Here is a 13,516-nt window from a genome sequence, read left to right as displayed (position 1 = left end):
ATTTTGACCTCTCAAGAAGAGATAAAATGTGTTGATTTAACCCGCAAAATAAATATTTATTCATGCCACTGATTAAATATATTAAAAAATTTGATTGCGAGCTTCGAAGAACTTTCGTGGAGTAGAAGTGAACACTCTACAGTAGTTCAGGTATATTTCTAACAATTTTGACCTTTTAAGAAGCGATCAAATTATTCGATTTCAACTTCTTAATATATATTATTGATGAAATATAAATGTTTTCAATGTCCTTTGAAAGATCTGAGTATACCATAATATGCAAGATCAGTTAGGTCCAAACAATTTAAATCACTTATTCCACTTCATTAGTTTAACTCGCTTTCGATCGATAGTCGAATATTGAATCACCCCTAGTGATAGTAGGACCAAATTCTATATGGCCCACAAAACTATCGATAAATAATATTAGATATATGAATCAGTTTAGTAAGATTTTTTTTTTATCTTTAATAAAGTTAAAATTCAAAAAATAGCGAATAATAATATAATAAAAAATAGTGAAAGTAAATAAATTTACAAAAGTTTAGCTCATGCTGTATAGCTTTATTACATAACTTGGGCCTTGGTATCCCAGTGGTGATAGAATCGGACTCCTGTCCACGGGGTCCTGGGTTTGATCTTCAACTCTGCTGAGACTCACCTAGTACTTGCGATATACAAGCTCGTAAAATCTCTAGAATCCTGTAGTCGATCGCTGAGCAGTACCATGGGTACACGGATCTGGAGAAAATTTCCTTTCGTTTCAGATCAATGTTTAAATTAAAGAGGTAGCCTCACGAATGAGCGGTGCTGCCATCTATCCGTAAGGTTCTGACCTAAGATGTACTTTCACCCTTGCAGTGAGATCTTGTCAAACAAAATGTGCGCCTTCCTGACCTAATTCTTAAAAGACCACTGACTAGTGAGCTTGGCTAGTCCAAGTGTCACTAGAAGCAACAACAACACATTCTATAACAACTGAAGTAAATAATTTCAGTTACTTTGTACTCCTGAAAAATTTGTTCACAGAACTTGCTGTGACTTGACTTTAGTTTTAACTCCTTAGTAAAACTGATTTGTAAGTCTGGAAGAAGTAAAATTTGATTTTTTTTCTTTTAAGCGTTTTTGACTGAGTAGCAAACAATTTTTTTTCCCAATGAAAATTTTTGCTCTGTCTCTTTCTCAAACAGAACGAGCATAACTGATCGAAACATAATGGTGTCTCCTTAAGACCTTTAAATAGAAAGAAATTTTTTATTATTATTATTATTCAAAATAGTTTTTGTGGTGCGCATGCACCAGCATTGTGTTCAGATCATCACAAACGATGGATTCAGACTGTCACTAATAACCCATAAGTGTATCTCTTGTGTGACTTTAATAGCGAAAGTAAAACAATATGGATGAAATTTTTCTCCCAACCGTTCTCATTCTCATTCACAACTACTGCGCTTGTTAACAAATTTCTGTTTTATCAATCTACCCTAAAGAAATTTGTTTTTGAATATGCTTTACACGAAATGCTTGTAATTAAAATTTCTATAGTTTGTTTTCTGCTAACTAGAAACAAAGAGACAAATAATTTTATTTCATTATTTTTCCAACAAAAAAAAACTTTTTTTTTTAAACACAGCGTAAATTATGTAAACTATTATTTTAGTTTTTAACAAAAAAAAATTTAATTTTTCTAGAAAAAGTAAATTTTTTATATTGTAAGATGAGCATTTCTGAGAATTTGTTTCAAAAGAAAATTTCAAAAAACGAATGAGCGCAATTTACAATAGAACAAGTAACAAACTGCGTTAACTTTTTTACTCAGTTTGCCAGTTGTAGAACGCTAAAATATTTTATGAAGAATTACAGTCCAACAATCCATGATTATTCCCCTCAAATTAAATTATTATTTTTGTGGTTATTTTAAATATGAACATGATTTCATACCTGCACAGCTCTCCAAAAAAATGGAACACCCTGAATAACTTTTGATCCAATAATCGGATCTTCACGTTCCAACATTCATTCAAAATGACTCGAGTAGTTAACCTCAAATATACTAGTTGATTAATGCAGACGATATTTTAGTTTAGACTCAAGAATGCACCTTCTCAGAAGAAACATACTTTTTTTCAACGAATTCGGATTTCTGATCCTCAAAATACGGAGTAGCCGCTATCTGGGAAATATGGTCCCCATAGTTTGGTCAGAAGAGCGATCCAAAGCTTGGACTCCATTAATGTTAATTTTACTTTTTGCGTATTTTGCCATATTTCGCGAACGCAAGCGAATTGAAAAATTTTTGCACACAGTTATAAAATTCGTTTATCTAAAAATAAGACCATGCAAAAAAAAAATTTTAGGAAATGTTTTTCTGTTTTTTATTATTTCGTTTAATAATAGTAGGAAAATATATGAAATGCAAGGCATAAAATTTTTTACTTCATTTTAAAGTTTGTAATTTTTTTCCTTGGCAAAAAACAAAATTTGAGCGAAATATGTTAAACAGTTACTGAGAAATCGAATTTTAAAATAGTCGCATATTTAAAATAAAATTGAGCCTTAGAACTAGATTATGTTCTAGAAAGTGAAAGTTTGATCATTAGATCAAAAGTTATTCATGGTGATCTTTTTATTTGGGGGGGCACTGTTTATCTTTTTGCAAATTATCATAAAAATAAAAACTGAGAAAAAATTTTCTTATTCCTTTTTTCAACCCTTAAATGTTTCGTAAAATAGTAAATTCTTCTTTTTTTTAAATCGAAATTTGAAAGATTTGGCTGTTGACATTTATTGTAAAAAAATTAATTGAATGAAAGTATCATTTTTTCTCAAAATATGACCTTAATATCAATTCTTTAAAGTGCCATCGCATTTAAAACAATCTCAAAACAAAATATAACTAACTAGTGCTGTTTACCAAAATAGAATTAATTTTTTTGAAAAATCTACGTGATTTTGTGTTCATTACAAAGCTAATTAAAATCTATTAACCAGTACCAGAAATTTCTATATCCTTCTAGAATGAAATTTTAAAGTCTGCTTGTGTCTACATATAAATTTTAAAAATATATTCTAATTAAAAAAAGAACCTTTTTTCCAAAGATTTATCTTCGTTTCTTAGCTTCAAGATAAATTGAATGTAGACAGTAAACGACTTCAAAGAAAAAGATACTCCTACAGATTGTCTTGCCGCAATGTGGTTGGTGAGATTCAGCTCCTTGCCATACCACAGGAAATGGCTCCCTGAGGGGCTCTCTCTTCCTTCCGAAGCCAAGATGGACCCCTGCAATCCCTCAACTGAGGTGAAACGGATTAAAAATTGAAATTTTAGTACTAGGTGGTAAATTTTTAAACTTCATAGAGAATCTTCTCATCTCACGATGGGCTTCCTGCTGGTGACGAACACTTCACGAACAATATAAATTATTCTGGTTACATTGTTTCCATTAAAACCTACAATATGCACTCCACTACATTACTTTGTATAAATTTCAAAAATTTTTTAAAGAAAGTTTAATTTCAAGATTATCATATGTGTTTTTTATCATTTGTGTTTTAAACAATCATGCATAAATTATTTTGCAGAGAATTAAGAGAATTGTCTGAATTTCAAACTATAAAAAATCAATCAGCATGAAGAATCAATAGCTGCCAGCTTGGTGTTTCTTAAAAGCTTCTTACGGTTAATGAAACTTTTATTCTAATAATTCGATAGATTTACTTAATTTACAGCCTTATATGAAATTTTGAAGCCCAGATGGAGCCCTGCTATCCCACAACTTTTTTTCATTAAATGTTAAATAATTTCTCTAAATTCAACCTTATTAGTATTAGAACTTTGAAATTAAAATTCAACCTTATTAATTTTATTTTATAACCGACTACTAATCTTCAACCCCGTAGCCTTGTAATTTTGAACACAATCCAGAACACAAGGGAACTCCTGGATAAAGTATTGGTAGTGATTTGCCTTCGTGAAGGACTTTTTGATGGAACTTACCCGCATTTGCATTACATGGAGGGGAAAACCATGAAACCCCCCAGTTACCCTGACGGCAAGGGCACTCTAACCCTTGATCCGTCTACTACTGGGGATATTTTACGTTTTGCACTGTAGTCGGTGCGAGCTTGGTGCTAAATTCATATCGACCAGTCATCCGTGGGATTGGAGCCCGACTTTCATAAATTAATTTTTGAATTATAAATTTATTTCAACCTATAAACAAGCCAATCAACATGAAGAATAAATAGCTGCAAACTTGATACTTTTTTGAAAGCCTTTTAGGACACATACCGAAACTTTTATACAAATAATTTGATATATTTGCTTCATTTACAACCATATATGGGATTTCGAGAATGGGCTTCTTGCTGGTGACATGCACTTCACGTATAATATTGATTATTCAGGTTATATTGTTTCCATTAAACATGCAAAGTTTCCGCATCTGTATTATCTAATATACCTATCAAACAAATTTAAAGAAATATCTGATTTCAAGATTGTTATAATCAGAAGAGTTTAAAACAATATTGCATTATAGACTTTCATGAATTGCCTAAAATTGAAATATTGATTGAAGAAATCAACATGTTCACAGAGTTTTTCAAGATTTTAAATGACAGTACTATGAATAAGTTGAAATTTTCTATCATAATTGAGATTTCATGAATGAAGTAGACAGTTAAAATATTTAGTCAGTTATTTTAGTTCAGTTGTACCATCAGGAACAACATGAATTTTCTTAATAATATTATGTTAATTAAAAATGTAATATTTTTTTTCTTGAACAGTTTGTAATTTATTTCCCATACATTAAAAGAAGATTCTAAATTTTTAAAAAAAAATTATTTTATTGGAATAACAAAGACTAATATTAACCTTGAAATGGACACTTGCAATCCCAAAACAACATAAACTGATTAAAGAATGATATTTTAGTACTGCTGTGATTGGTAAATTTTTAACTTTATAGAAAATCTTCTTATCTAACAATGTATTTCACGTACAATCATGAATAATATATAATATTCAAGTTATATTGTTTCCATTTTAATATAAGCAATATTTAATCTCCTGTATAAACTTACATGTGCTTAAAACAAAGAAAAACCTAATTTCAAAATTGTTATTAAAAGAGATTTTAAACAACCAAGCAGGAATTATTTCGCGGAGACTTTTAAGAATTGCCTAAAATTCAAACTATAAAAGAAAACAATCAACATGAAAAATTAATAATGCCAACCGTAACACCAATTAAGAGTTTTTTAAACAATTTAATTTTTTTTATTATACTATTAATAATTTTAAATAAATTTTTTTAACACATACATATGATTTTCAATTAATAGAGGATTAAATCATTTATTTACTTACCGAAGTTCAGTGTTCTCTTCAGAAATAACACAGATTATTAAAATTATAACATTAATTTCCTTTCTTTTAACTGGAAAAATTCCAAATTTTTCAATACTCCCTGCTTACAGTTTAATATTTCACATAAAAAATTTGCTTTACCTCATTTACTAATTAAAGTTAAATTCTTGAGAAAAATTCTAAATTGAAGCAAACACACATTACTATTTGATAGTTTTTTATTTCATTTTCTTGTTACAAAACTCTTCATTAATATAGAATACAATTCTGCCTAGCTGATTTGGACTTTTTCACTTTTTTTAAATTAATATAGGCAACAGAGTTTAAAAAACATGTTAATTTCATTTCCCTTTCTTTCATTTCTTAGAGAAATACTGCAGCGCAACCATCAAAAAAATTTCTAATAAATCCAGAAAACGTTTTTTAATTTTATTTTATAATAAATGTAAGTTTTTATTCTACAATATTAAAGCATAATTTTGAATTCGGTAACATTTAGCTGCAATTCAAGAACTTTAATCGCAAAATACAAAAAATTAAAATATTATTAAGCTTTCTTGAAACCATCTAATAAGCAGTTTCCTTGTTTTTATCGTGATACTTCAGGTAGCTCTTTCTCTTCCCCTCGTTCGATCGTTAGTTATCAAAGTTTTTTCCCTTTATCCCTACCCAACAAGCTCCTGCAACGCCGAATATCCCTAGGGCATAGAGTAATGGAAAAACTAAGTTCTGCAGATAGTCATCATAATCTGTCACCCCTAGGCTCTCAACAGTTAAGTAATGTTGTCCGGAGACATCAAAACCGTCACTTGCACTCGCTTTTGTTTCATCTATCTGAGATGAGAGGTCGGCAACATGATCGATGCACTAAGAAAAACAGGAAAAAATCCATTTTCATTATTCCCCAATTTGCTGAGCAATTAAAGTCATTATTTTCTTCTTTATCAACCGTTGCAATCTGAAAGATTTGTGCATTTTTTATAATTGAGAAATACGAAAAAAATGGATTGGGTATATTGCTCCTTTTTTTATGCATCTAACAATTGGCACAGTATTTATTGCGAAATTGAAGACTTTGAATAACTTTGACTAGACAAAAAAAGGGAAACTGCTGTGTTAATAAACAAAAGTCAAACTAGTTTTAAATTTATAAACTCTACAATGCAAATTAGATGGTGCAAGTTAGTTTATTAGGTTACAGTCAGCAACCTGACGTATCCATTTGTAATAATGCAAAAATGGTCAAGAAGTTTATATTGAGTCAGAATAATGTTGCTTGATTTGCCTATTTGCATGAAAATTCACCAGACATAAATTTGTTGAGCACATGGAGAACATTTCAGAGTTTGTTTAGGTAATATGGACTGTGCGATCAAAAAAGTACGATAAATGTTGCAACAAAAGTTTAGTTCCATGATGATGATTCATCAGGATTTCATTGCTACCATAAACTGACTATACTGAATTTATCAGTGCATGCATAGGAGTAACGCGAATAAAAGAATAGTTCCGAGGGAGGAGGTGATTTTCTTCACTTTGTCCCAATTAATTTGCACTACAGGGTGGTTCTGAATTTATGATACAAACTTTAAGGGTAGATACAGGACATTGTAACAATCATTTATTCTATAGGAATGTATGGGCGCAAATAACGTGGTGAGGAGCAGAAACAAAAAATGGGAGATGAATGGAAAGGCTAAGTGTTTATTGAAAGCGTCGTTAACAAGTGTAATGATTACAATAACTGTTTGAAATTGAGTCCACCAGGAGTGATACATGCTTGACAGCGTCGGTGGAGCGATAAGAGTTCACGCTCAAAGATGGCAGGTAATTCACGCACGCGTGAAAAAGCTTCGGATATTCAATGAACGTGATCCTCATCTGAGTCAAGTAGAGTCGCATAAACAAGATTCTTCAGATGTCCCTATAAACAAACTTCGAGGCTCGATAAATCGGGAAATCTGGGTTACCAAGGTACTGGCTTACAACGCCCAATCCATCGATCCCAAAACGTGACATTCAGATAAGTGCGCACATGAGAGCTGAGTGGGCTTTCACCCCATCATGCTGAAACCACGTGCGATGGCGATCGGAACATCCTTCAGTAGTACTGGTAACACCTGTGATAGAGAAATTAGATAACCTTCGCCATTAAATTGAGTCGATAATAAGTATGGACCAATCAAAGAGTCGTTAGCAATACCAGTCCACACATTCACACAGAATCGTTGTTGATACGCATGTGGATTATCGGTTGCCCATATATGGGAATTGTGTGCATTAAAAGCACCCTCGCTTGTAAACGTCGCCTCATTTGTAAATAGCACATGAGCTATGAAGTCCGACTGCATCGCACATTGCTGTACCACCCACTGGTAGAAGCTCAGGTGGAGAGGATAGTCTTCCGGATTCAAAGCTTGTACTCGCTGACAATGGAGGGTGTGTAGGCGATTTTTGTTTAACACTTTACAAACGGTTTGATGACTCACACCTGCGTGGTGAGCAGCAGCTCTTGTACTCGACTCGGGTCTATCAGCAACGTTCAAGATGCCTTCTTCCAAGCTTGAACTGCGTAGAACTTTTCGTCGACCAGCTTCATGTCTGGTGACGTGGAACGAATTTGTTTCACAAAGTTGACGATGTAACCACTAAAAAATTCCGTGATCCGGCATTCGTCGATCAGGAAACTGAGCATGATACATTCGTAACGCAGCTCTACCGTTACCATTTGCACGGCCGTACATGTAATGCATGTCTGCTTTTTCGGCATACGTAAAGTCTCCCATTGTAGATTGCAGCACAATAGCGAATGGCACTTTCCCTACAGAGATGTATCATGTTGAACTGCGGCTAGACACCTAATGCCCTCTACCAGCATAACAGCCAACCGATAACTCCTTTTCTCTTTTCTTTTATTTCCCCGGTTTGTACCTCACCGCGTCACTTGCGCTCATATATTTCTATTCAAAAATTGATGGTTACTATAATCTGTATCTACCCTTAAAGTTTTTACCATCAATTCGGGACTACTCTGTATAAAGTATTATAAAGAATGTTCTAAAATTCAATCAACGAATTTCAAGGTGTGATAAAAAAAAATTAAGAAGATTAAAATTTACCTTAAAGGATTGGAATCGCAAACCAGGCTACGTAGGGGAATATAGCTAAAAACACATTCTTCTTGAAAATACAGCAACGCACCCATTTTTTTATTATTATTTTTTTTTTTTTTTTGCTACAGATCATCTTTAAACGTATCAAATTCTCCTTTTGTGACGCAATTAAGTTAGGTGTGAACCAAACTAAAAGCAAAACCGTAAATATTTTCCTCATAAAGGGCAATCTTGTGCCCTACATATAAACAAAAATCAATTCTAAAGCTAGAGAAGAGGTTTTCTTTTCGGACACACAGAATAATACTCGTTATGTTATAATACCGGTTGAGCCTCATTCCTTGTTTCGGAGATCGCTTTACTTATGAGGCTTAACAGTTAAGAGAATTCGCTCCATTCGCAATCATTGCAAACTGTGACAGTAGCAGTGATAATCATATTACGCCCTCCAGGTGCGTGCCTCCATGTAACATATCCATGGAAATGGATTATACGAGAGAGACTCGTTGCATGGCCTTCACATTAACCGAATTTCATTCCGTGAAACTTTTTCCTATAAGGTAACTAGTTTATGTAGCATTTTGAGGATTAAAAAGCTTTGACAAATTAATAATGTAGAAAATCGGTTTTCTCCGAGAGTTCTTACGCGGTGAGGATGGGCCGTATGGTGAAAATCAGTTTCTGTCCACACGCTGACAAGCAGAACAAAGAAAAGTATAGGAAAGAAGACGACTAGAATACTAATGAAGAAAGTACGGATTGAGAAGGAATCTTGAGAAAAAAACGGTTCTTATGTACACCGTTTTTCAAATTTTATTTTTTTCTTAACGTCAACTCAAATTTTGTTTTTAAATTCATAGGGGATGTAAATAAATTAGTGTGACATTCATATATATTCTTATTATTACTGTTTCAATCGAATATTTTTTCCTGAAAATTCCAAAACTTGAAATTCGTGCTAATTCATTTTGAAAATAATAACATTGCTTGAACTCAATATAACTGCTAATCAATACTTTAGATAATTAATCAATAATTTCAAAGTAAAACTCACTTCAGTATGTAAAAAAGTAAACTCACTCATATGGGTTATATTACTTTTAAAAAAATTATAGTTTTTTATTTCTAAAATATACATTATTTTTTTTATCTGAGATATAAGTTCATAATTATCAAAAATTTCTTGAAACACTATTACAAAAATAGGTGATTAGAAAATACTATGTATTGCATTTTGAAATTAATACCATTGATTAAATTTACTGTAGATGTTAATCAATAATTTCAGTAGTTAATCAATAACTTAAAAATGAACTTCACTATATTTCGGTTGGCATAAGAGTTATGATATTTCGGAGAAAAAAAATTATAACATTTTATTTCAAACATATACATAGTTTTTATCAGAGATATAAAAATAAGATATTTTTTTTATAGGAGTGAAACTAAAAACAAATATCCGGAGCAAGTAAATTTATGTAGCACTAAATATTCATTATTACCGAAGGAAAAGTGAGAGCCCGTTGATATACAAGATTTCTGAAACCCTGACCTGTAATCTTGTTTGGAGAATAAAATGTAGAAGGATGAATAACATATGGTTTCCGCCCTCGTTTTGCAGGGGCGCAAACCAAAGAGATTTTAGTTGTTTTCAATCTCATTTAAAAGACCGGGGCGCAATGTTGCTTGGGGACCGACCTAGACCATATCAAATAACGGCGCCAGGCAACTAAATAACAGAATTAAGGAAGGGGATAAAACTGAATTTTTGAGAAGAAGATAGGTTAGGCGTATGTTGGCTAACAGGATTATTTGGGGAAGGGTGAAACGAGAAGTCTTGTTTCTTGACAAATCCTACTTAGAACTTCTTGAAGTTCATTTTTAGTTCCATCGGGAAATTACGCCAATAAACAATCAGGTTTGCATGAAAATGGAATTTAATGTGTGGAAATTGAGTTGACATTAAAATAAAAATTTAATGATATAAATACATTATGGTTGCACACTATGCTGAGTAATATTCTAGCATTAAAAAAAACTTTAAAAAAAGTGCAGTCTCAGTTTTGAATTTTAAAAAAGTTAAATATTTAATGTTTATAAAAAAAATTCTGACGAACACGTGCAAATAAATTCCGTTACCACAATTCGCCAACAAAACATCACCCTTAGTACGAATATTTCAGCGAATTTTTAATTTAATTATTCCTCATAAACATTTGATTATTGTATGTATAATTAATTATCAGGTTTAATATTACATAACTAAGAAAAATAGTTAGTTACTGGCAGCTATAAGGGTTATGCGAAAACATACAACGGTCTATCAATAAATAAATATAATGTGAAAACAGAAAAATCAAACAAGGACGTGAATAAAGCTATTAATGATAATATCAAACAAAATTTTATTTTATATTATTTATAAATTTTTCAGATGAAACACCCTTCTTTGCCATAATTACTGGACTAAGAAGAATAATTATTCATCGGTTTGTTTTAATTAGTATAAACAACTATTGTAGACAGTATGTGTCAAAAGTTAAACCATTAAAACAGTTCCGACCAAAATTATATATTTATTTATTAGAAATGTTGAGAGAAAAAAACTTGTAGGCTTAAAAAAATTTGTAGACTTTACAAATGGTTGGAAAATATACGAAAAAGTTTTTCTGCCAACATCAAGAAGCATTTTGGCTTCTTTAAAAACCAAATTCTAGACATACAACCGTCTTATCCTCCTCACTAAGTTCAACACAGCTCAAATCGTCTTTACTCGTCCTCCGCAAAGTTTTATTTGGAATACCCGGCTTTATTCTTTTATTTCTCCTCTTCTTTTTTTCCTTTACTCAATCTGTTTCTTATCTGCATACACTAAAAAAATACAGATCAAATAAAAGAAACAGGCGACGGTTTTGTCCGTATGCATAAATTTAGCGAACAAAAACTGGTCCACTTTATCTAAGAGTTCGATACTCTTGATGTTTTCCAACTTGTTACGCTTCCAATGAGAGTAACAAAAAAATAACACAAAGAAAACTGGTTGGAATACAGGATAGGGGTCCAGTGTTTCGCATCCGATCCCCTCAAGGAAAAACTGGTGAAATTCGGGAATCCCTGAGAAGTGGGGAGGGAGTAACACAGGAAAAGGTGGTAATGCGAATAGATCGATGCAAAAGTCTTTCTACTTGTTAGCAGAAGAGAAAAACGAGAAAATAGAAAAAAAAGAGAAAAGCAGTTTTGACGCTGTTTACCGTGAAATTCGTTTAAAAGAGGACACTCGCCACTTCAAGATTCTTTAAATTTTTTTGTTCCAATTTTTTTTTTATCAGAAAAGAATTGCAATAGTCAAAAAAGGAATTGTACATTCGGCACAAGACTCACGAAAAACATTTAGTTATTTTAGTTTGAAATGTCAGAGTTAGTTTTGTAAACTTTTGAAGTTTATTTAAGACTTTAAGGCGATCTCTGATGCTAATTTTCAAGTGAATATCTAGGGAAAATGTGCTTATATTGTTTACAAAACTGATGCTGAATAACAATAAAAAAAGCACATAAAAATGTATTTTTATTAAAACAAAAAATTATTTATTGCAAATTTTTGTTAAATTTCATAATAATGAAATTTTAATAAATTTAAAAAGTAATTTTAAGCTACTTCTAAGCTAAACTATCTAAATGAAAAATGCATTGAAACAGGAAAAATCTTGTTCGACAGGCATTTTACATTTTACGAAGAAATTGAAGGCATATTTAGAATAAAAACAAAAGTATAAGGGCAAACTTTAGTCGTTTGGAAAATATCCCCTTGAATGCTGCTCATGAATGGCAATAAAACATGTTGAATCGCCAGGATTACGAACAAATTTGCAGTCAAGTTGCTTGGAATAACCACAAGAGTGTTCCTGCTGTCATATTAAATTGCTTCCCAGACCATAACTCCAGGTGTAGGTCCAGTGTGTCTAGGCCGGAGTCAGGTCGGTAGCAGGCGCTCACCTGGGTTCTTTCTAACCAAAATACGGCTATCACAGGCACCAAGGCAGAACCGAAATTCATCAGAAAACACAAGATATACACTTTGCCATCCAGTGAGTTCTAACTGAACAACAGTCAAGTCGCAAACGGCAGTGTCTAGGAGAGAATGGAATGCAAGCTACAGGGCGTCTTGCTCGGAGCTGTACTTGAAGTAACTGATTTGTAACAATTCGTTGTGTCGTAACAATGACAACTGCAGCTCGAATTTCTGAGGCAGGCGCAGTACGGTGAGCCACCGCCATACGCCGTCCACGATAGTCTTCCCTCTGAGTAGTGCCGCCTAGCGACCCAGAACCCGGTCTTCTTGGAGCGATACCTTCCCTTGACCACTGTTGCCAACAATTCGGCACATTGAGCCGTGATAGCTCAAGGAATAGAGTGTTCGCCTTCCAATAATGTGAACCGGTTTCGAATCCCAGCGATGACCGGCCGATACGAATTCCGCATCCGGCTTGCACTGACCTCAGTGCTGACGTAAAACATCCTCAGTGGCAGACGGATCGTGAGTTAGAGTCCTCTTGTCCTTTTCATTTAACGGAAATGAGGGTTAGTTCCATGAATAAGTCCTCCACGAAGGCAAATTTCTCCCAATACTTGATCCAGGAGTTCCCTTGTCTTCTGGATTTAATTCAAAATTACAAGGCTACGCCGTTGAACATTAGTTGTCGTAAACCCAAAAATTTGGTCTGTTGTTCTACGACCGTTATAAAATAATGTCATGCACAATGTATATATTTCTCAACAGTCTTTCTGCAATATCGCGGAAAGAAAATCTACCTTCACGCAGCCCCATTACACGACCACGTTCAAAGTCAGTGAGCTGTTGATAATGGCTTCTTCGCCTTCTAAAAGACATTCTTAACTGCTAAAGTAACACCGAAACACTGTGACAAAATTTAACGCTTGTTAAACCATAGAACACGTATTTAAAGCAACCCTAATTTGTATTTATATATATATATATATGGGAGTAACACAGGACAAGGTGGTAATGCGA

This window comes from Parasteatoda tepidariorum, chromosome 1 (genome assembly GCF_043381705.1).
Source record: "Parasteatoda tepidariorum isolate YZ-2023 chromosome 1, CAS_Ptep_4.0, whole genome shotgun sequence".
NCBI classification, from domain to species: domain Eukaryota; kingdom Metazoa; phylum Arthropoda; class Arachnida; order Araneae; family Theridiidae; genus Parasteatoda; species Parasteatoda tepidariorum.
This window is presented reverse-complemented; position numbering follows the sequence as displayed.